Source organism: Lichenostomus cassidix, chromosome 3 (genome assembly GCF_008360975.1).
Source record: "Lichenostomus cassidix isolate B80296 chromosome 3, HeHo_3.0, whole genome shotgun sequence".
Lineage (NCBI taxonomy): Eukaryota > Metazoa > Chordata > Aves > Passeriformes > Meliphagidae > Lichenostomus > Lichenostomus cassidix.
In genome coordinates, this window is record NC_139483.1 from 94,482,545 (window position 1) to 94,504,300 (window position 21,756).

Genomic DNA, 21,756 nt, shown 5'->3' on the forward strand with positions numbered 1-21,756 from the left:
AAGCACTTCAACTCATTATCAGTCATGACTGGGTATAATGAAAAAGCAAGGGCACATTCTAGCAGGTACAGCCCATGAAAGCTTTTGAATTTGCTGGGAGTGAGAGGATATTGTTCACCTTGTGTTCTCAGTAAATTACATACTTGCCTTGATACAGAGGAAAATAGGTCTTTAGAGGCACTTCTACCAATTCATCAAAATGGAGCACTGAAAATGGCAACTGGATGTATCGGTACAGAAGATGAAAGCAGTAATACCTGGCAGTTTGGACAATTCTGGGTCATGGTACAGATTTTATTTGACTTCCTCTGCCTGTAGTGCATGCAGTTATATGCAGGAACACCTTTCCTCACCCTAAATCACACAAGATCACTGTGGTATCCCATACAGACACAATGTATGACTGTAATAGTGTTTTCTTGTGAACTCAGGCATTTCATGAGCCTTAAAAAAGCACTGAAAAACTCAACAATATGACCTTTGTTCCACATTTTTCCTGGATACGATACACATCCTTTTCTTTTCCCCTGGCACAACACACTAGGATTACTGTTGCTCTACAAAGAAACCAGTGACTGACACTGCAGGTTCCACATTCTTTCACAAAAGTCTCTTCAAACTGAAGTAATTTCTTGTCATGCATTTGTGAACTCTGATCATCATAAACTGCTCATAGCTGAGCAACACAATGTACTTTAAACTTTGCATCCTGGTTTTGCACATTTTGCATGGTGTGCCTTAATTCTGAGTAAAGCTGAACTTACACTTCAGTCTGGGAAAATGGATTATTTTGGCAGCACTGTGCTTCAGTAGACAATTCAAAAGGTGATGTAACTATTCACTTTGCAAGGACCTTTCCAGTATAACAACATTTTACTCCTCCCACACATTTTATGAATAATACCGATAAAATAGTAAAAGACTATTTTTTCATTGCTATTTCAAAACCTGTTTTCTGCTTATGTGTTTATTCTCCTTTTAGACATGTCTACCACAACTTGTAATGGAGTGTACAAGTACACATTTCTTACTACAAGTCAATCTACAAAATGCATTTTGAATTAATAAATTTCAGTGATTGCAATTAGGACACCTATACTGTGCTGCATCTGTTAAGAGATACATGCCATGCAAATTATGCATCTACAAGGGATTCCCCTAACAGAGGATGTATTTCATCTTTCTTTGCCTGATTTTATAAACAGCTCAGAGCAGCTACAAGTGAAAAAAAAATGCTGCAGGCGGTCAGATATTCCAATGAATAAATAGTATATCTTACTTGCATACGTGCTACTGGCCAAGAAATGTTTGCCAACATCAAACAACAAAATTTTTGTAGACAAATAATCAGCTGGCCAACATACTAAGATATAATTCACTGACTAAAGTATTTACTGTAAATTATTCTCTGGCACAAATAAGTTGTTCAATTTTGATCTCTAAAAGCATATTCTATATTGCACAGTTATATGATGTTACTAATAATTGCAACTTATATTGATAACCCACTTTGAATCACCCCAATCTGATCTACTCTAATACTGCACTGCAATTTGAAAAAAAAAACAGATAAAAGAGTTTATAATCTATCCATTTTTAACAACTTCTCCATTGTCATAAACATATAGCATTCTCAAATACTACATTTTCCATTCAGTTCTTTAAGTTAGCTTAAAGCCATGTAAAATCATGAGTAGGCAGAAGCTCTCTATTGTCTGTACCACTGAGAAAGCACGTTGTTTATTCCACAACTGTATGAAACAGTTGCAATCATGAAATGTGGAATAGCTCCAATGGTTTGCAAAAAGTGTTTGAATAAGTAATGTGCACGGCTTAATTCTTCCAAGTTGAGAGATGTGTACACTGTGCACACACACATACTAATAAGCTCTTCTGTGACAGGAATTCCATGCACTGTTGCATGCTTTGGAATACTACACATATGTCTGAGTTACAGGACCTTGTTGCTTGGTTCTGCAATACTTTACACGATTTAAAAAAAAATAGGACAGTTACTGACATGTAAATTGTGGCTGTGATCTAGTAGTTAAAATATACCAATCACTATAGACATAAAAATCCTCTATTAAAACATTAAAATCACATACTTTAAAATACTACTATATAGTAATAAAATACCTTTAAAATATCTATTATAAAGTTAACACCTGACTGCCATCAAAAACTCATCAGGAATATTATTCCAGCAACTCCCTTAAAACAATCTCACCAGGCTTATACACCATCCCTGTAGTTTCACCTCACTATCAAACTTCCTGAAAGGTTACTGTTAGCAGAATTCTAAGTTCCTTAAATTTAACCTCATTAGAGGTTTCAGAATTGCTTGAAGTTAAGCAATCTTACTGCAAGGTAAGTAGCAATGTTTCAGTAAATGAATATTCAAAAATATCAATTTATGGCAGGAAATTGCAAAACTTGTATTACCATTTCATAATTTAATCAAGGTAAAATGAAATATAGTTAGCAAGTGAGAAATGACCATAGAAAAAAGTGGCACGTTACTGGGCAGTAAAAAAAAAACCAACAACTTTCATTCATTTATCAGTCTGAATATTCAATATCTGCGTCTTGAACTCACTCTAATATGGGATCTAAGCCTTTGGGAAGTATCTTTCCAGTTATGTGACTCTCAGGGATTCCTAATCTAGTCATCATTTTTGTCTCCCAGCACTCATCAACTTTCAAAACCAGGGCTGGAGTGCCTTTAGGGGAAGGAAAACAAGTAGCAAAGTTGCCGATAAAATCTGCTGCTTGTGTGAGTTTCTCAGACCTAGAACATGTATAGTATTATGAAGAAAATATATGTACATACAGATATATAAAAAAACAAAGCTTTCTCACACTGTATGGTCTAAAGGTGCACAAAAGCACCCAGGCTCAGCGCCATTCCAGGTACCCAGTGGGAGGAAGCCTTTGGAAGCTGTGGCTTCAGAAGAGAGAGTCAAGAGATGGCAAGGCAGGTCTCGGCACCCAAATCTCACCCATAGAGGTGCCTAGATAACAACAAATGTGTTTAGTACCAAATTGTACAGAGTGGTGCAGCGATTTGGAGTAGATCTTTAGTCCAGAACAAAGATCTTGGAGATGGGCTTGACAATCAAACCGCAGTGGCAGGAAATTTTACACATGTAGGCATGGCAGTGGAAGGCTGTTCTCTTCGCTCTTCTCAGGCACTGCCTGACCCCACAACACCAGCAGAGGTTTTTTGGTGTGCCTTTGCACCTGCCAGGGCAACATCTCCTAGAAGTCCAAGGAAGGGTCTCTTTCACACAATCTAGTTGGTCATGCTGTTTTTATTCTTCTAGCTTGCTGGGCTCCCAGGAAATGATATGGCCAAGGATGTAGCCTTAAAGAGCAAGTTTGGGCAGCTGAGGTAGAGAGTCAAAATCTAAGGCTTATTATTGTCACTGCTATGATGTGTTAAAACATATTGCCAGGCTTTTCTTAGCAAGACACCATAAGGTACTCATAGCTTGGGCCCCGCACTACAAGAAAGACATTGAGGAGCAAGTCCAGACAAAGGCAAAGGTGCTGGTGAAGCATCTGGAGAACAAGTTCTATGATGAGTGGCTGAGGGAGCTGGGTTTAGTCTGGAGAAAAGGAGGCTTAAGGGGGAAGTTATTGCTCTCTACAACTACTTGAAATGTAGCCAGGTGGGGGTCAGCCTCTTCTCCCAAGTAACATGCAACAGGACAAGAGGAAATGGTCTCAGGTTGTGTCAGAGGGGGTTTAGATTGGATAGCAAGAAAAATTAATGCCCTTGAAAAAATTACTGAGCATTGGAACAGGCTGCAGAAAGAAATGGTGGAATCACTATCACCAGAAGTGTTCAAAAAACATGTAGTTGTGGTGCTTAGGGACATGGTTTGATGGTGGATCTGGAAGCATTACATTAATGGATGGACTCAATGATCTTAGAGGACTTATCCAATCAATGATTCTATGATTTTATACATATACACACACACATATGTATAATATAAATATATATTATATAAATAATATATATTATATATATATAAATAATATATAATATATAATATAAAGACAGCTGAGCCTTATACAGATCAGCCTCCTGAGACATAAGGTGTATATAAATGAATCCATAAAATAGCCTCAACACAATCAAAATACAGATGAAATCTAGTTAGCAACTAACAAATTACTCATTATGTGAGTAATCATCTCAATTACCTGAACTTCCAAAGGATCCAGCTAGGCACTCCAAGCCCTTTGTCCTTGTACTAATTCTTTCACATGCACATTTAAGTATTGGTTTTAAATGAAACTAGGGACTAAAGAGTAAAAAGACAAGCCTCTGATTTAAGACTGTCCTGTTTCTCAGATCAGGAAGCTATAGCAGCACAGAGAGCTGGCTCAACACTTGCATTACATTTAATTTGGAGAGGTAAAGAGTTCTGAACATTGCACAGAGATTTAAATCCTCATGTGCACCCACAGGCAAAATTTTGTGTGGGTAGATAAAAGCAAACTCTCTTACGTAACTCCTTGCCTACGTGACGTTCTCACAGCACTCTTCATAAGCAAAAGTAACAGTTTTTTGCTCCTGTGTTTCCTCCCTACAACCTAAATTTGCTCCTGCTTATTCTTCCCAGCTGGCATTAACTGTTACTGAGCTCTGAATTTCTATTCACCCAAGGCAGCACTCAGCTCACCAAGAATTTTTCACCTGCGCTTTTTGGCAGGATTCAGTTCTAAACTGGTGTCTGACACAGTGGATCAGCATATTAACACATGAACCCTGCTCTCGCCATGGTGTGATTTCCAGCCTCTGTCTCACAGCCAGTTTGCAGACTCTGTTGTTCCAGATAAAGGTGCTGTTCTTCAGAGAGATTACGCTGAAGCAAAGGGAGCAGCTCTCCAAACTAAAATTGCGGAGTGGCACACAGGGCATCTTTTTAAAGCTCCACAAAGGAGTTATGAACCTAAATCCTGGAAGATTAAAGACAAAGACTGAGTTGCACTCAGTTATCAAAAGATGCTTTTCTACATAAAGCAACATTCTGATTCTAATTAATTTCACACCTTTAAATACCATTACAAATTTTTCAAACCCATATTTGCATTCCTTTTGTAGATTTTATTTTTGCTTAGCGCACAAGACATTTTTCCTGTATATTAGGTCGGTTAAATATATTGCAGTATGAAGAAGGAATCTTTCTGAATTCATTTTAGTAAAGACTTGTTTATGCAACTTTACAGGTCTGTTTAGGAAATTAATTTTCAAGAAAATATTGTTATTGCCCTCAATCACATAATTGTAATACATCTTATAGCAATTCTAGCCTCGTTAACTTCTCTTTCATTAGAATTAAACAAGTAAGGAAAGTTACACTTGTTATTCTCTGGGTTGACTTCAGAGGTAACAGTGCCAGCAGAGCTAACAGTGCCCAAGCAAACACATGAGCTTGTAAGTCCAGAAAGTAGTTTTTTTCTATATTGTATTAACTGGAAAACTATTAATTGTTTTCTTGCCAACACAGGTGACAAGAAAGCAGGTGTTATAGAAAATAAAGGCCTAATAAGAGAGACAGAAGGAATTTGTTAGATGAAACAATGGGTGGGAAAAAGGTTTTAATTACGGCAACATACCAGCTCTTTTCTTATTTTCTTTCCTGTTTTAATTACTCTCTGGTAAACAATTCCTTTCCCTAACTTGATTTTATCATCCTATCTCTATTTCTCATTTAGGTATTAACCAATTACTCTGTCTGTATCTGAGGATCAGCACTCTTTCCACCATTCTGTCTTTATTGTATTTCTTTTTCAGTTCAAAAGTCAGTAGGATTTCTGATCCAAGGAATATTGAAAGTGATGATAATTGGAAGTGATGATATTGAATGGTGACTGATGACCATTCTATATGAATGCCATTTGGCTTTTATGAAGAGTTATATACACTACATAATAAATAAACTGACAAAAATAATTGTGCATGGCATATTAAGAACTCAAATATTGTTTTCAATACAATGTTATGTGATCTGAACATAGGCACTGGGATAACTGGACATGGCCACTTGAGTGTTGTCTATGTCACAGGCCTTTCTTCCTCATTACTATATTTATAGTCACTCCAGAACAGACCATTGCAGGTGTGAACAAAACCCATTAAACTAAACAGGCCAGATGTTGCTCCAGTGTCCTTCAGGGAGCAACTGTCTTCTGGTACAGAAAACAGGAAATGGCTAACAGAAATCTCTGCATACAGGCCTGAGAGTGTGCAGACTTTTGGGTTTGCCTTTCAGGATAGCCCCTGTTTGAACTGCAGTTCATAAGGACACCAAGTGAGGAGGAAACAACTCCTAGTAATATCACTTGGATACTAAATACACACTTAAGTAGACAGGGTAGAAAATATTTTCATAGACACATTTCAAATATTCCTTGCCATTTCTCTGTGCACATCTGTGTGACAAGAGGTTTCTTGTTTGCTTTAAGACTTGCAGAAATCAAGAACAACTAAACAGCGTAGTTACACAGTGCACAGCTCTGTAATGGGTCTAAGGCTGCTCACTCAGGAACTGACTCAATGTGAGTGTCAAGCAAAACACTCCATCAGGATTTACGAAGAGATGCTGACAGCAAGTCCACTTGTGCAGTTCTTTAAAGCCTCCAAACTACATCTTTCTTACTGCTTAACTACTACATAATCTTTGCACCATTGCCAAATCCCCTGATATAGACAAGAATCAGCTTTTATTTCTTCCTGTAACCAAGTCCCTAATCAGACTACTTCCTCATTTGAAGAATGAAAACTAGGCTGCTTATGCAATCCCCTCATTGACTTTTTTCTTTAACTGTGATCAGTATTTATGTGAGTCCAAATATGAATGAGATTATTAGTCTTCCCCAAAATTCATTTAACCAAGTGTAGATATGTCTGCATGTACCAATATCTGTTTCTCTCATCTCCACACAGAAGAATGATAAAACATAAAACATAGTATCTCTCTAACATACATAATTCTTGTGCACATGCACCTTATGCAAGCACCTTTCAACAAGATAAAAAAAAAGCAAATCCTTTAGAGACAAACACATTTAATAATGATAGAAGGCTAAAGAAAGAAAAGAGAATTGTGAAAATATAGTAGCAAGACTGCGGAGAAAAAGAAAGCTGAAATACAAAAGCAATAGAGCACTCACTTGGGAGATCAGATGGCTCCAGTGATGAAGTTAAATGAACAACTTTGAAAGTTCATCACATGCTAAAGTGACAAATGGGAAGGTTTAGTGTAGAGATTAGATATGTAACTGGAGCTGGGGAAATATTTAGGTGTAAAAAAGACAGCATCTGTGACCTGTCCCTATTTGTCATTAGAAGAAGAGAGAGACAATACCCCAGAACAAAAAAACTTGAGTAACTTGTCAGGATAAAAGATGGAGGGAAGGTCAGAGAACAGAAAACACAAGCAGAGACAGTCTGGTGAGGAACAGAGGCAGAGATGGATTTGGGAGAGATCAGGTGAATTAGCCAATGAAGGTGACACAGGATGCGGTGATACAGTCTTGTCTCCTGGAACAAGACAACAGTCTTGCCACAGCAGTCTGAAAACCTAGACAGTGTCCAAATAGGCAACTGAATTAATAATGAAGCTTTTAATCAAATAGAAGTAACCAGATGATATACATTGACTTAGAGCTCAATGCAGAAACCTGGCCAAGTGAGACAGCATTCCCACCTTTTGGCTACTTTTAAAGATAGATAGGAATCAGAGGCCCTTCCTATTGTGAAGACAGCTTATAGATACAAATTAACCCACAAATAGCCCATAAAACTCCTTTTGGGAAGCTGGTCCAGAGACTTACAGGTTTTCTAGTCTGAAATCCTCTTCTCACTTCCAATTAACCCTTGTGCTAGTACAGGCCTTTAGCTTAAATAGCTCTTCCCCCTGCTGCATGTGTCTACCTATATTCCAGTGTATTCACTAAAGCAAATGCACTGCCAAGTACCAGGTGCTGTGCGAGCACAGGTCTTTGCAGGTTCCAGCAAGGCATGTCAGAACCAGGACAACCATTTTTTTCTTCTCCCAGTTCAGCATGTCAGTAAGGGTACATAGTTTCAAAGGTGTGACAAACCAAGTCTTCTGAGATCATGTCTGAAAGCTGATCTGTTCCCTGAGAACTGATGCACTCAACTTAGCAGTTTCCCTGATACACAACATGAGATACCTAAAAGCAGGGCACTTTGAGTGAGAAGGTGTTGTTAATTTAGAATGGCTTTGCTAGTTTAGCTCATTAACTTCTAAGTCACACCATGAAACCCTTCTATTCCTCCTGACTTTCTCTTGGATGAAGGAAGAATGAATGGGAGATTGAGAGAGAGATATAAGTTTCAAGGATCTAGGCAGACCTTCCCTCTGATTTGTAAGAGCATTTTACTGCTACCATTCATGCAGCCAGAGCTCTGGAAGGAAATTTATTAAGTAAACACAAGAAATAAACATTTCTAATGAGACCAAGTCAACTACAGGAATGGAACCCACCACAGAACTCATGCAGGGGGCTGTTATGCAGTCCATCAAATGCACAAGAAAGGTGTCCACAAAGCTGCATCCCACAAATATTCAGTTGGTAATTCTTTAAAGGCAGCTGTTGTAAGAATAAATGTATTTTCCCCCACTTTGCAATGTATGCAGTTAGCTGATTTTTTAACTATCTTCTAAAGCAGCAGTGAGACCACTCGAAGCCAGTATGGCCATTGAACAGAGAATCACTGAAAGATCAAATCCAAATTGCTGAAATTTTAGAGCTCAAAAACACTGAAACATAATAAACACAGGAAGGTCTCACAGACATATTAGAGGGTAGGTGCAATATCAGGAATCACAGCACTGACATTCCTGCATATATTGCTGGTTGATTTATGTTATCCTCTCAGTATTCATCAGTTTAGGGTGTATCCACTACTATATTTTATCATACATTGGTGGCACAGCACAATATTATAGGGTCCTTTTATAAAAAGAAAGGCAAGATCAATAAGGAAAAAAAGTTTAGATACAAAAAATACACTTTGACTTGTTTTCACACTTTTTTTTGGGGTATGTGTGTACACCTGCATAGGCATTTATAATATACGTAAATCCTCCTCTTTTTAAAAACAAGTACTTCCTCCGTGTGGCTATTTGTCTTACATGTTTTACTCATTCAAATTAATCCTACAGTTTTATTTCATTCTCCTGTTCTTTCTCAGCTACTACTTCCCTCTGGCTATTTTCTAATATATTTTAAAGATTAAAACATTGTTTTGTTAATCTAATAATCCCTGTAGGTTTTCAGTTATCTTTTATAACCTTTCTAATGATTTTGTTTTCCTAAATAACTTGACTTCCCCTGAAAAGTAAAAGATTGGCAGCACTTTCAACTCAATATTCAGTCCACATTCTATTGAGCATGGGTGCCACATGTGTGTTCTGGAGGGTACCGCCCCAGGAGCAAGAGGCTAATTCATTCTTCAAGCCTATTCAGTCCTTGGCCTTTCTACTGATACTTCCAATAAGGATGCCAATTAGCACTAATTAAGGTATTGGATTTTGTGATATGGAATCCTTTACTAGACACTAGACTAACATCATCCAGGCTCTTTATAAAATACATGGAATAGCTGCCACATGATAACTCCTAGTGTTACCCTCATACAGGAAAAGTTTGGCTTCAGCTTATTAAATGTGATCTTTTTAACCAAGATACCTGCCCTTATTTTTAAAAAATGGAAGATTTAAAAGAGGTGTTACAAAATGCTATATAGCATGGCTTTGTAAAATGCACTTTAAAACGCCTGTGGTTATAAAAGCCTACAGAAAACATATAAATCTGTTCTGATCACATATTATCTTTAAGCAGTGCTTGTAGCATGATATTACTCTTGTTATCATGGAATCAAGAAGTTTTCCACGTGAATGAAATAGTTCAGCCTCTCGGTCAGCAAAATTATGCAATAAACTGCACAAGGCAAACTCTTTTTCTCAGGTAGCTGGTAAAGATGAACCAAGCAGAAAGCAGGCTATGTGCATGCATGCATGTATTCAGATTTGATGCTGAGTTTTCAAAAAACAAATACAGAAAAATAAAGGTTTTCCAAGTATTTATATTTGGAAAATATAAATATATATATATATGTCTGTCTGTCTGTCTGACTGTCATAGAATGGTTGGGAGGGATCTTAAAGACAATCTAGTTCCAACAAACCTGCCATGGACAAGGATGCCACTCACTACATCAGCTTGCTCAGGGTTACATGCAACCTGTATTTGAACACTTCCAGGAATGGGCATCCACAATTTCTCCAGGCAATGCCTAACAGGCTGCCTGTCTGTGTTTCTATCTATCTATCAAACCAACCTTAAAAAAGTCTAAGATGTTTGTGAATGTTTATTTCAACAATTGGCCTGATTTACATGATAAAACAGGTTACATCTCAAATTAACTGCAGTTATCCAAACTTGTTAGCTCTTGAACTCCTTCAGTCTGTTAGAACTAGACTTCAATAATGTCAAATTGAATGGGGACAAAACTAACCTACAAACACAACTAATTTGCAATTTTGATTGCGTCTTCTGGGCTATATTTCCTTCTCTTTTGCTGTTGCAAAGTTTCTCTAGTAAAGCGTGCTTCTTCCTCTCATTCTCTCAACCCAAAGTTTAACATTATCATGTAAGTTAAAGCACAGAACTTATCCTTGAACATTTCAGAATGCAAACTCTAAAAACTCAACCTGTATTTCCAACTACCTGCAGCAACATGATAACCGTCCCACAATGCCAGGTCTTTTAGTTTGTTAATGTTTATATACTGTTATAACACCGCTCTTCAGCACAAATAACTGATCCGCCCTTTCCAATACATTACTTTCAGAAATATGAACTTGAAGCCTTTGGTAATATGATTGTAGGTTGATGACAACCACCCAATGGCTCTTGCACTCTCCCTCCTCTAAACAATGGCAAAGTGAGATGAAAAGGCTCATGGGGCAAGACAAGAACATTAAGATCACTCAACAATTGCCATCAAGGGCAAAACAGACTTAATTTGGGGAAAAATAATTTCATTTATTGGGACTTAAAGAGAGAGTTGGATGGTGAGAAACAAAGACAAAAACTAAAATACCTTCACCTCACCTCCCCACTCATTCTAGGCTCAACTTCACTTCTCCACTTCCTTCTCCTGTACCTCCTGTCCTCCCCACCCTACGCTGCTAAAGGGAATCAGGAAGCAGAGGTAGAGTCAGTCCATAAAAGCTTCTCTGTGTCACTCCTCCTCCTGCTTCTCCCCTGTTCTAGTGCAGATTCTTCCATAGACTGTGGTCCCTCACAATAAACCTGCTGCTCCATGTGCTCTTCACAGACCACAGATCTTTTTGGAAGTGCCCACCAGCTCTGGCATGGGATCCTACACAGGCTGCAGTATGGATATTTGCTCCACCATGGTCCTCTCCACCAGCTGCAGGAAAATACCTGCTCCACCATCATCTCCTCCACGGGCTGCAGAGGAGTATCTGCCCTAATGCTTGAAAGTGCTTCCTCTCCCTCCTCCCCTTTCTCTGCCCTTGGTGTTTGCAAGGTTCCTCACACTTTTTCCCCCTCGCTCCTCTCTGGCTATGCAGCACTTCTGCCCTTTCTTCTGTTACCACAGAGATGCCACTATCTTGGCTGATAGGCTCGGCTGTGTCCTGCAGTGGGTCCATTGTGGAGCCACCTGAAACTGGCAGTGCAGACCCTGAACACCTCCCACAGAGGCCACCCTGCCGCCCCACTCCAACACCTTGCCAGATGTTGATGGACCTTTACAGGCTGAAGGAAGAGATACTTCCTGCTGACTGCATTATGCAGCCTTGTCTTCAGCTTGGAAAGAAAGACTGGTCTTCCAGTAGAGACCACACCACTCGACATAGTTGGTGAGGCTTCATGGAGTCTCTTCCACCATTACAATAAAAGCCAACTGAGTTATGGTCTTTACTTCAATGTTCCTTCCTTGATACCAAACACCTCGAAAAGATGAAAGCTGTTGAAGTCTACACAGCATTTGATTTTTCTTATTTGTTGCCTTTTAACAGATCTTCCTTTACTGTGTCTTTTCTACAAAGTTACACCAACATAACTGCTAAAAACTACGTCAGCCTCTGCAGTACTCCTACAGTAGCATCTGTGAGCTAAGGGCAAAAAAGATTAAACATTGTATTCTGGCCTTCTTTACAAAATATATTCTGTAAGCAAAAAAAAGACACACTAGAATTGCCAAAGCTTGCAGTACTTCAGTTGAGTATCTACCACATTATTTGCATTTCTTAAATAATAAAAACAAGGTTTGCTGTGACAGATGAATAATCACATAAAACTAATATGCTCCCTATGAAACCTACAAGGCTCTCCACATAAATAGTGCTTACTACTATAATACTTACTGGTTTGCAGGTTCGGAGAGGTATGAAAAATTAAAACAAGTGAGGCTTATGTTAAGTTTCCAGTAATAATTAAATTTCTTATTCACTAAAATTTTTTAACTTCATCTAGACAGCTTTGTAACATCCTAACAAATATTTTCAGATTAAAATGCCAACCCAGATGAGGCCATACTCAGGAAACAATCCCTGGGGCAGAAAAGAGGGTCACAGCATAGACTTAACCATCTGCCAAAGTGGATTTACAGTGTCTTCAGTTAGCTAAGTTATTCACTGCAAATATACACTGTGTGGAAAAATAGTCTTTTTTTTTCTGCCATGTAAACTGACCTTGACCTTACCAACAGCATTCAGTATTCCTAAATCTTATCAGAGAGATTCTTAAAAACAATTTTATCCACGGATTGCTCTTGAAATGTACACTGTGAGGAATAAGCAGCTGAGAGTGGTCACCCAGGTCACACAGCAGCAGATCAGTGCCTTGACCAGTGAAGGAACAGAACCAATAATATGTGGCTATGGCCACCAGCCATCTGACAACAGTAATGAGAACATGGTACAAAGAAAGTCCACCAGCAATGCATATGTTAAATCTGTTCAGAAGATACATTTGTCAAACAGTTTTGAATAACAAAAAAATCAAGAAAAATCTGTTCATACACAATTCACGAAGAAGGAATAAGAACAAATTTGCCAAGCAAATTGTTTGCTATGCATAGATATCCCAGCTGTCCTCATTATCTTACTTATCTTGTTTAAATCTCCCTTGCACTCCTACCCTCTTGCCTGGTTTACCCAATGTCATCCCATCCTTTATCATGACACGTTTTCTCAAAGGCACAGTCACAACTCCACCTGAAAAACTCATTCTTTCACCGACACTTATTTTAGTTGTTCTTTTTTTCTTTAAGATCATTCAGACTGAAATCACAAAAGTGTTAAACATTTAATGAAAGCTCAGAAATTTTCTCACTGTGTGTGTGACATTGTCGTAAGTGCCAGTAAAATGGCTGCTACAAACAGATACAGGGATTCAAATTCCTGACACAGAAACTAAAGGTACCCAAATCTCCTGCCAGATTACAATATTGCTGCTAAAAGGAAGAAGGATAAGCAAGGAAGGAGGATAAAGGAACAAGGATATCACCATGTCCAATACCTATGCCAACTACATCACAGTCTTCCTGTACAACTTTGGAAAAAAGCACATAGGTTCCTCTCTGTAATACAGGATAAAAATACATGTCTGTCTGGAAAGACTGTCATGAAGATAAACACATTAAAGACTGCCAGATGCATGGGAACCATAGTAATGGGATTACACTGAATACAAATAGATCACATGTGAGAAGGCATATGCGCACGGATGTTCATGCTTACAGGGTAAATTAAAGGCGAGAGGGGGAATGCTTAGAAAATTGACACTCTGGCACTCTTTAGATTTTCGTAAGAGAAGTCTAGTTATGTTGGAAAATTAGGACATTAATCCCAGTTGGAGACATCTGTCCCATGGAGTAAGCAACACTGTACTGTTCAAACTTCATAAGGATTCATTGCAACATCCATGTTAGCTATAACCACACAGCCTTCTCTCTAATTCTTCCTGGTATCGATAAGGTTCTGATACCTACGCATTTTGAAAAAGGGCAAATAACAATAGTGCTGGGAGGTCAGACATTGTTAGAACAAGGAAGGCAGCAGCGGACAGAAGTCAGCAGAGACAGATCATGCAGGCTGTTCACCCTGCTGGGACTGGAATTGCTGCAAACACTAAAGCCAGAATACAGGGCTCCACTAATTCTCAACATATGAAGAGTAAATGCTTTCAATTTGAAGTGATATTTGCATGCAATTTAGCTGCATCAGTTCCAATCTTGTTTTGTTTTTTTTTTTTTGGAGCCAGTCAGCTTTATTGTTAAAGTAATGCTGGGGAACAAACAGGCAGAGCAAAGTGCATGTGTAACTTGTAAATAAGCCTTCTGTACCATCTCAGAATGCATCAAACAGCCCTTGAAGAAACAGAAGCATATAGCATTGCCCTGGATTAACACCACAGGGCTGGAGGAGAAATCACCCACTAAATCTTAGCTGCTCAGTTTCTTAAGAGAGGGATAAACATTTTGCACATTAAATGGGTACCAACAGCTTGAAAATTACACTTCTGCTTTAAAATTCTATAATCGCTATGTTACAAGTAGCCCATAAAATTACCACGACTTCTAAAAAAAATCCTAAAAAAGTACTTCTTTCACTTTTTTTCAGATTTCTTACTTGGAGCACATGATGGAATTTACTGGACAGCCAGTCTAAGACTATTAAGGTAAAGACAGCGAGTCTTAAGTCTTTCAGAGACCAAAATACTCAGCTTGGAGATCATTAACACCCTCTTTCTGTTCAATGGGACTATTAATATTTTTCAGATTAAGGACATTTAAAAATGCTATACCATTACATTGGACCTTTTTTTGTTTGGCACCTACACCTTTAAATGTTTCAAATGTCAAATAAAGGTAAACAGAAAAGCAGTAATAACCACATTTTAAATATTGAATCCCAAATTAACAAAGAAAACCACATTAAATACAAGTGAATCTTTCAAACAATATATAATTTTCTTTTTCTTTTACTTACTTGACAAATCCAATTTCCATACACAAGCAGATATGCTATGCATGTGGATGCTTGTGAAGACATAAGCTATCAGGTTAACCTTTGAGCACATGTCTTGAAAATTAACTTAATTTAATGGCATATTTGTTATTTGACATAGTGTAGGTTAGCTCATTGCTGCTTTATATCACCCCAACCACAAAGTCATGGTTAGGCACTGTTCTCTTTGCAGGTTACCAAGTAGTACAGGACCACTGCCCTTCCCAAACAATCACTGCTCCTTTGTACTCATGTCCTCTCCTGTCAGTCTGCCAATCTCTAAACTTTATCATCATTCTCAGCTGCTCTGACAAACCTAACCAGGTCACTTATAAGAAGGTATGAAATAGCACAAGAGTCTCTGGCCTCTCAGGACCTCTCAGGTTCAGTGAGAATAAACGCCTGTACCCACAAACTTCCTCTAGAGGCCACTGTCTACCCTATCATCCATATCAAAAGGTCAAATACTTTTCCCTCGGTGCACTCAACAAACACACCACGAATATTTCTCCCTCCCAGTTCCCTTAGAACTTGGCTCATCGCTGTGGACTCCTAACAAGAGGCGATGGTCCCATTGGCCTTCTGCCAGACTCCAAAATTCATGTAAACCTTTACACTCACAGCCAATTATTGTTTTCTATCACTACATAAAATCTTTGACAAGTTCAACATAAACTCTTGATGAAAATCCTGTTTATAACAATACTGTGAAATACAAGTAAGAAATTTTCTGTTCATCAGAGCCAATTTCTTCACTATTTACAGGGGCATTTCTGTCTTTATTGACTGCATGTGTAAGCATGAACGTGAAGTTAAATGTTTTTGTACAAGGTCTTTCCAGTATTCCCAATGAAACAAAACCAAAATACTGGGCCAAACAAGAGATTGTTCACTATTAGTATCCAAACTGCCAAAAGGTTTCAATAATATTATAACCCTAAACAACTACTGTATCACGTAGTCTACTCTCAGGCTTATCACTGTGGCCTCAGTGGTATCAGACAGAAATGGTATTACCACCTTTGGACCTCCTTTGTGTCACAGGAAAACACAAGGGGTATAACTTTGCCACAAATAAGAAACGCCTTCAGAAATGGCAAGAAACTGTTCAGCCAGAACACACCAAGATGATTCAGCAAATGCAACAAGCCTTACACTCCAGAGAAATCCTCCAAGCCTCTGCCACAGAAGACTCTCTTACTGCCATTGGGAAAATTCCTCACCGATCACTTACTTGGCAATGAGTCTGACCTTGAGACTGTGAGCAAGACAAAATGGCCTAGCCTCTCAGAAAGAAAAAACTGTGCTTTGCTTTAAAACATTGCTCTATCCTGTTCAGCATCTTGTTCAGCAACTGTGCGCAACCATGGATATCTGAGGTATATTTCCGAAAACCTTTGTGTTAATGAGTTACAAAAAAACAGAACTCAAAATTGAATAATATTTTGGGTTGGAAGGGTGGCTCACAAGGATCATCAAAGTTCAAGTCCTGGTACTGCACAGGAAAACCCAAGAACCATTCCATGTGCCTGAGAGTGCTGTCCATACAAAGGGCTGGCTAACTGCACCAAGTCCTAAACTATGATATTGCAGAGTACCAAAAACTTGAGCATGTGAGAAGTAATGCTGATACCCAGGTCTGATCCAAAAACATGAACAAAACCATTCAGGCTCCCCATTCTACATACTAGTCCATTATTCTTTACATAAGTCACAGTACGTATGTGTGTATATACACAAGCCAGAGAACATATTCTGGAATGATTACCTAAGTATTTCCTTCAGCTGCTCATACAGATTCATTTGACTAAATTCAAGTGCATTTTGCTCTGTGGTCAGTATAAGACCAGGTGATTCTGTTTTTTTCGCAGTAGTGACACATCCTCTAAATCAATTAATAAACTACTTTGAACATTTTATCACGAAAATGAGCTACTTATAACCGTGTTTTTATAGCCATTTAAGAAGCTGGCACAAACACTAAATTATACCAGATTAAGCACGTATCATTTGCCTCCTTTTCCTTTCAATAGTTTCAGTATCATTCTTGGTGTTGTATTTAGTATGAAATAAAGAAATGTAGCCAGGTCTTGGCCAGAAATACTTAGAAACTTACTAATTTCATATCAGTGTATCTTAAATGAGATCCAAGAGTGAGGTGCACCATTTTGGCTATAGGATAGCTAATATAGAATATCTGCTAATATTTTAAAAATATTCTTGAGAATTTTGTCATGTCCAGAAATTGCCCTCCAAATTAAATCACCATGAAAACACAAATTTTTTCTTTAGTATATAGATAGATATCAACTGATAATTTTATCAGTACTATATCTAAAATCCTCCAACTTTAATGTGGATGTCAAAGATCACAGAAGACGTTTGAAAAAGTCTTTTATTATTAACTATTACAACATCTTGAAAAATTACCAGTTTAAAATCTACAGAGTCACATGCATGAACAAGTTGCTTTAGCATGAGAAGTTAATCCAATCCACTCTAATTGCATGAATGTGAAGTTTTATTTTATGACAGCTGTAAATTAAGACAATTCTTTGCCTATTGAAGATGACAAGTCCTCAGTGAAGTAGCTTAGGTATCTGAATTAACCTCATAGTGACCCAAGAAATTAAGAAAACATATATGAATGATGTGTGCTTTTTATAAAAAGAATCCTTCATTAGCAGTTGACCTGTTTGGATAATTCTTTCTTTGAAAACACTGAATAATATGGAAGAGAAATAACTTTTTTTTCCGATGCAAAGTTATTTTTATGTTAAAACAGTAAGGCCCAAGTTCAGATTTAGCCAATGGAGAAGAAAGAACAGGAAAAATAAGTGGCCTATAGTTTCCTAATCACTGCTCTCTAGAGTTCTGCATGTGCTCCTGCTTATGAACTGCACTGCAAGCTAAATGGTTACATCACTCACCTGCTTATATACATTAACATTGCATCAGCATTCATACTCCTGTTTATCATTTAAAAAAAATAGAAAAAAAAAAGACCTTGAAAGACCTTAATATTTGAGTAGTACAGTAGTTGGCATCTCCTACTACTAACAAATGTTCACTTTTTCCAAGGAAGACAGTTTGATGCACTCAGATGGGTAGCTGGCAAAAGTAAACTGCCCCAAATCAGTCTGCAGAACATCACCACACCGTTGACAAGAGATGACAGAAACCAGCAAAACTCACTGCAGCATTCAAAGCGACAAATGCTCTGCAAATACAGACTCGTATATTTATACTGCTCCAAGAAGTATGACCAGGTCATACAAAAGAATAAGCACAACATAAATTGAAGATGGCCCACCACAGAAGGACCTGGAGGTGCTCACTGACCGCAGCTGAACATGAGCCAGCTTGGGCCCAGCTGGCCAAGAAGGCGAATGACATGCTCATCTGTATGAGCACTACGGTGGCCAGCAGGACCAGGGCAGTGATTGTCCCCCTTAGCATGGGTGAGGCCACACCTCAAGTCCTGTGTCCAGTTCTGGGCCCCACAACTAACTCAAGAAGAACATTGAGGTGCTGGAACAAATCCAGAGAAGGGCAATGGAGCTGGTGGAGGGTCTGGAGCACAAGTCCTATGAGTGGCTGAGGGAGCTGGGGTTACTTGGCCTGGAGAGAAGGAGGTTCAGGGGTGGCCTTATGGCTCTCTGCAACTGCCTAAAAGGAGGTTCTAGCCTGGTAACATGCAACAGGACAAGAGGAAATGGCCTTAAGCTGTGCCAGGGAACATTTAGATTGGACAATAGGGAGGAATTCTTTACAGAAGGGGTGATTAGACACTGGAATGGGCTGCCCAGGGAGGTGGTGGAGTCCCCGCACCTGGATGTGTTTAAGGAAAGACTTGATGCGGCACTTTGTACCAGGGTCTAGTTGACATGGCAGTGGTAAGTCACAGGCTGGACTCAATATCAAAGGTCTTTTCCAATCTAATTGATTCTGTGATTCTGGGAATTCTGAGTTATTAAATTCAATGCAACCATTTATCCAGAACATGACAACTCAAAAAAGCCATTTGAAAGTACTCAGCTGGAACTTGCTAGGCTCAAAGCATAAAATATAGAGGATCAATCTATGTTGTGTACAATACAGGAGACCAGATCTAGGACCTCACAGTCCTCTTCTTGCCTTAAAATTTCTAAACTATAGGCAGTGGTTGAAGACTTGTGGGTAATTTCATGTGGACAGAATGCAGGTAAAGATCTCCACTTTGAATTGAGCCCTCCTGGAATCAAAGTTCAGAGATGGCATATCTTTTGGTTAATCAGTCATGACCCTTCCTCTTCCCCTTGAAAATGGGGAAACTTGTTTTCTGAGCTACCATTATCAGATGGAGATTACTGGGGAATAACAGTGAACAAGGCATAGATTTTACCATCCCACAAGAATGAAGAATTAATCCCTTTGGCTGAGTGACAGTCTTGAAGATAATTAAGGGAATTCTATCACCATCAGACAATACAAAACCCCAGCTTTTATATACAGTGCAAGAAGGGAACCAATGAGATAGGAAGAGACTTCGCAAGACAACTGAGGCCAGCAGCCTCTCACTACAGGACTGCCAAATTGTACCCAATGTAGGATTACACTGAATAAAATATTAATTGAGCCTACTGTGGCCTCCTTCCAAGTCTTAATAGCCTTTACTGGGTCCTTGGTGAAAAACACACAAGAACTGGAATCCCCAGATACACACTAGAAAGCTTGATTCAAAGAAGGCTGCTGTGGACTATGTTCTTAGCACTCTACCTGAGACTCAGGGGAAGATTTATCTGAGAATAAAGGTCTGTGCGAAGTTTTAGAGTATGGACTACCCAAAGTAGTCTTCTCCTTAGCGCTGCTTTCAGATACAAAATTACTTTGCACTCAGAGCTGCCTCTTGCTACCAGAGCTGAATGTTGCCTCCCTCTCAGAACTTTTTTTAAAATCAAGCTTTAGTTCAGCATGTCTGAGGGCAGCAGACTTTATACTGAGGGGCAAGAGCATGCTCTTGCAGGCTCTGAAATCTAAGTGGTGCAGGGTTTTGATGGATTGGTACTTCACCTCCAAGCATTTGGTCCCTGTCCAGTTTCGGATAAAAGGCATAGCTGAATGTAAAGATATTACTTATAGTCCTTGGCTTTTTCTCTGTCACAGAAGCTCTATTCAGCTTGCAGCAAAATGATAGCTGCTATTCAACAGTGGCATATTAGGGGAACTGCCTTGCCAGCACTACAGTGCATGAGCAGTACTGGTTGAGAGATTGCACACTCCCACCTGCACTATACTTAGTTCTAGTCAACACTAATCATTTCCAAGACACATCTACTAATGTGCATTTCCTCTCAAAATACTGACTAATGGTGAAAATCAATACTGCAAACTGACAGGATATATGACTTGGATATACCTGTTTCACATAATGGGAGCATTTACCTTTAAACAATTTGTGACCTATAAAATGTTCACTGCAATTAATGATTAATTAATTACGAAAGTGCAGACATTTGTTCCAATTACAGTTATCCTTAGAGTTGTACTAAAGCACTGGCCTTGCTGCTATGGGCTTCCTCTTTTTTTAGGAAGCCAAAGAAGTCATTCACTGCTTAAAGCAGGTTTCTCTTCTGGAGCCCCTTGACCTCAGGCATCTGTCACAGAAACACCTCTGCTCATAGCAGGGGAGAAGGTGAAGGGCTCCATCAGAAGTAGATGCCAAAATGCTCCTTGCGTGGGCTGGGACAGAATGATCATCACTCTCAGCTGCGGTACGACCTGACTGCTGTCCTGGAATATTCTCCAGCCCCAAGAGGTCCAAGGACAACGTGCTGCTGATTCTGCTGATTGCTCTGTCTCCCATACTGCAGAAAGTGCTGATGGGAAGTCAATCACACAAGTTCAAAGGGCCAGATTTTGCCCTGCAATCCTTATCCAGAAACAGCTATTACATTATACAGGACAGAAAGAAGACCTGCTTTTTAATAGCTTCATGTGGTCTTTTCTTCAGATTTTCTGTTTTTCAACAGGCATCATTGTGTAAAAGAAACACAGATGATTTTTGCAAATGGTAGCTCTGAGAAGATAGATACATAGAAAATAATTTTATTTCCAACAGATCTGTGAGACAGATCTGATCTACAGGTCTCAGAAGTCTTCCCAATAGCCAGTGCCCATAGGATCAGGCACAAAGAACCAAAAATGGTTTCACAGGCATCTTTAAGTCACCCTGTAAAACGGAAAAATTTAATAACCATCAGAAAAAAAAAAAGGAGACTATCAGCAAGGGAGGATATGAAAGAAAGTATGTGAAAGAAATAGAGTATGTGCAAGGGAAAATGTCTAACAAAGTCTGTATGTTTGTCTTGTGTATTAAATATTTTTTCTGTATCTCAGAGCATTAATTAAAGTGTTGAAAAATTAATTTAGTTCTGTAAGCATTCTAGGTCCATTAAATAAACATCATTCTAACTCCTACGAATTCTGGAGGCCTTCTATATTTTATTTGCCAAAATTTACAATGACAATGGGAGTCCTCCCACAGTGTTCAACAATCCTTGGATCTGATACCAGTGCTGCAGAAGCTGAACTTGCCCAGTGTTCCTAATGTCAACTGGTGAGCATGTTCTTTCAAAGTAATCATCAGCTGATCAGTAAAATGTCTGAAAGACGCTGGACTC

At 38.8% G+C, this 21,756-nt stretch overlaps 1 protein-coding gene across 16 annotated transcripts in view; it reads right to left on the minus strand.

Moving 5' to 3' along the window:
• The window catches only part of MYT1L (myelin transcription factor 1 like), a 311,356-nt gene that overhangs the window by 264,787 nt on the left and 24,813 nt on the right, over positions 1-21,756 (minus strand). The window lies entirely within an intron of this gene.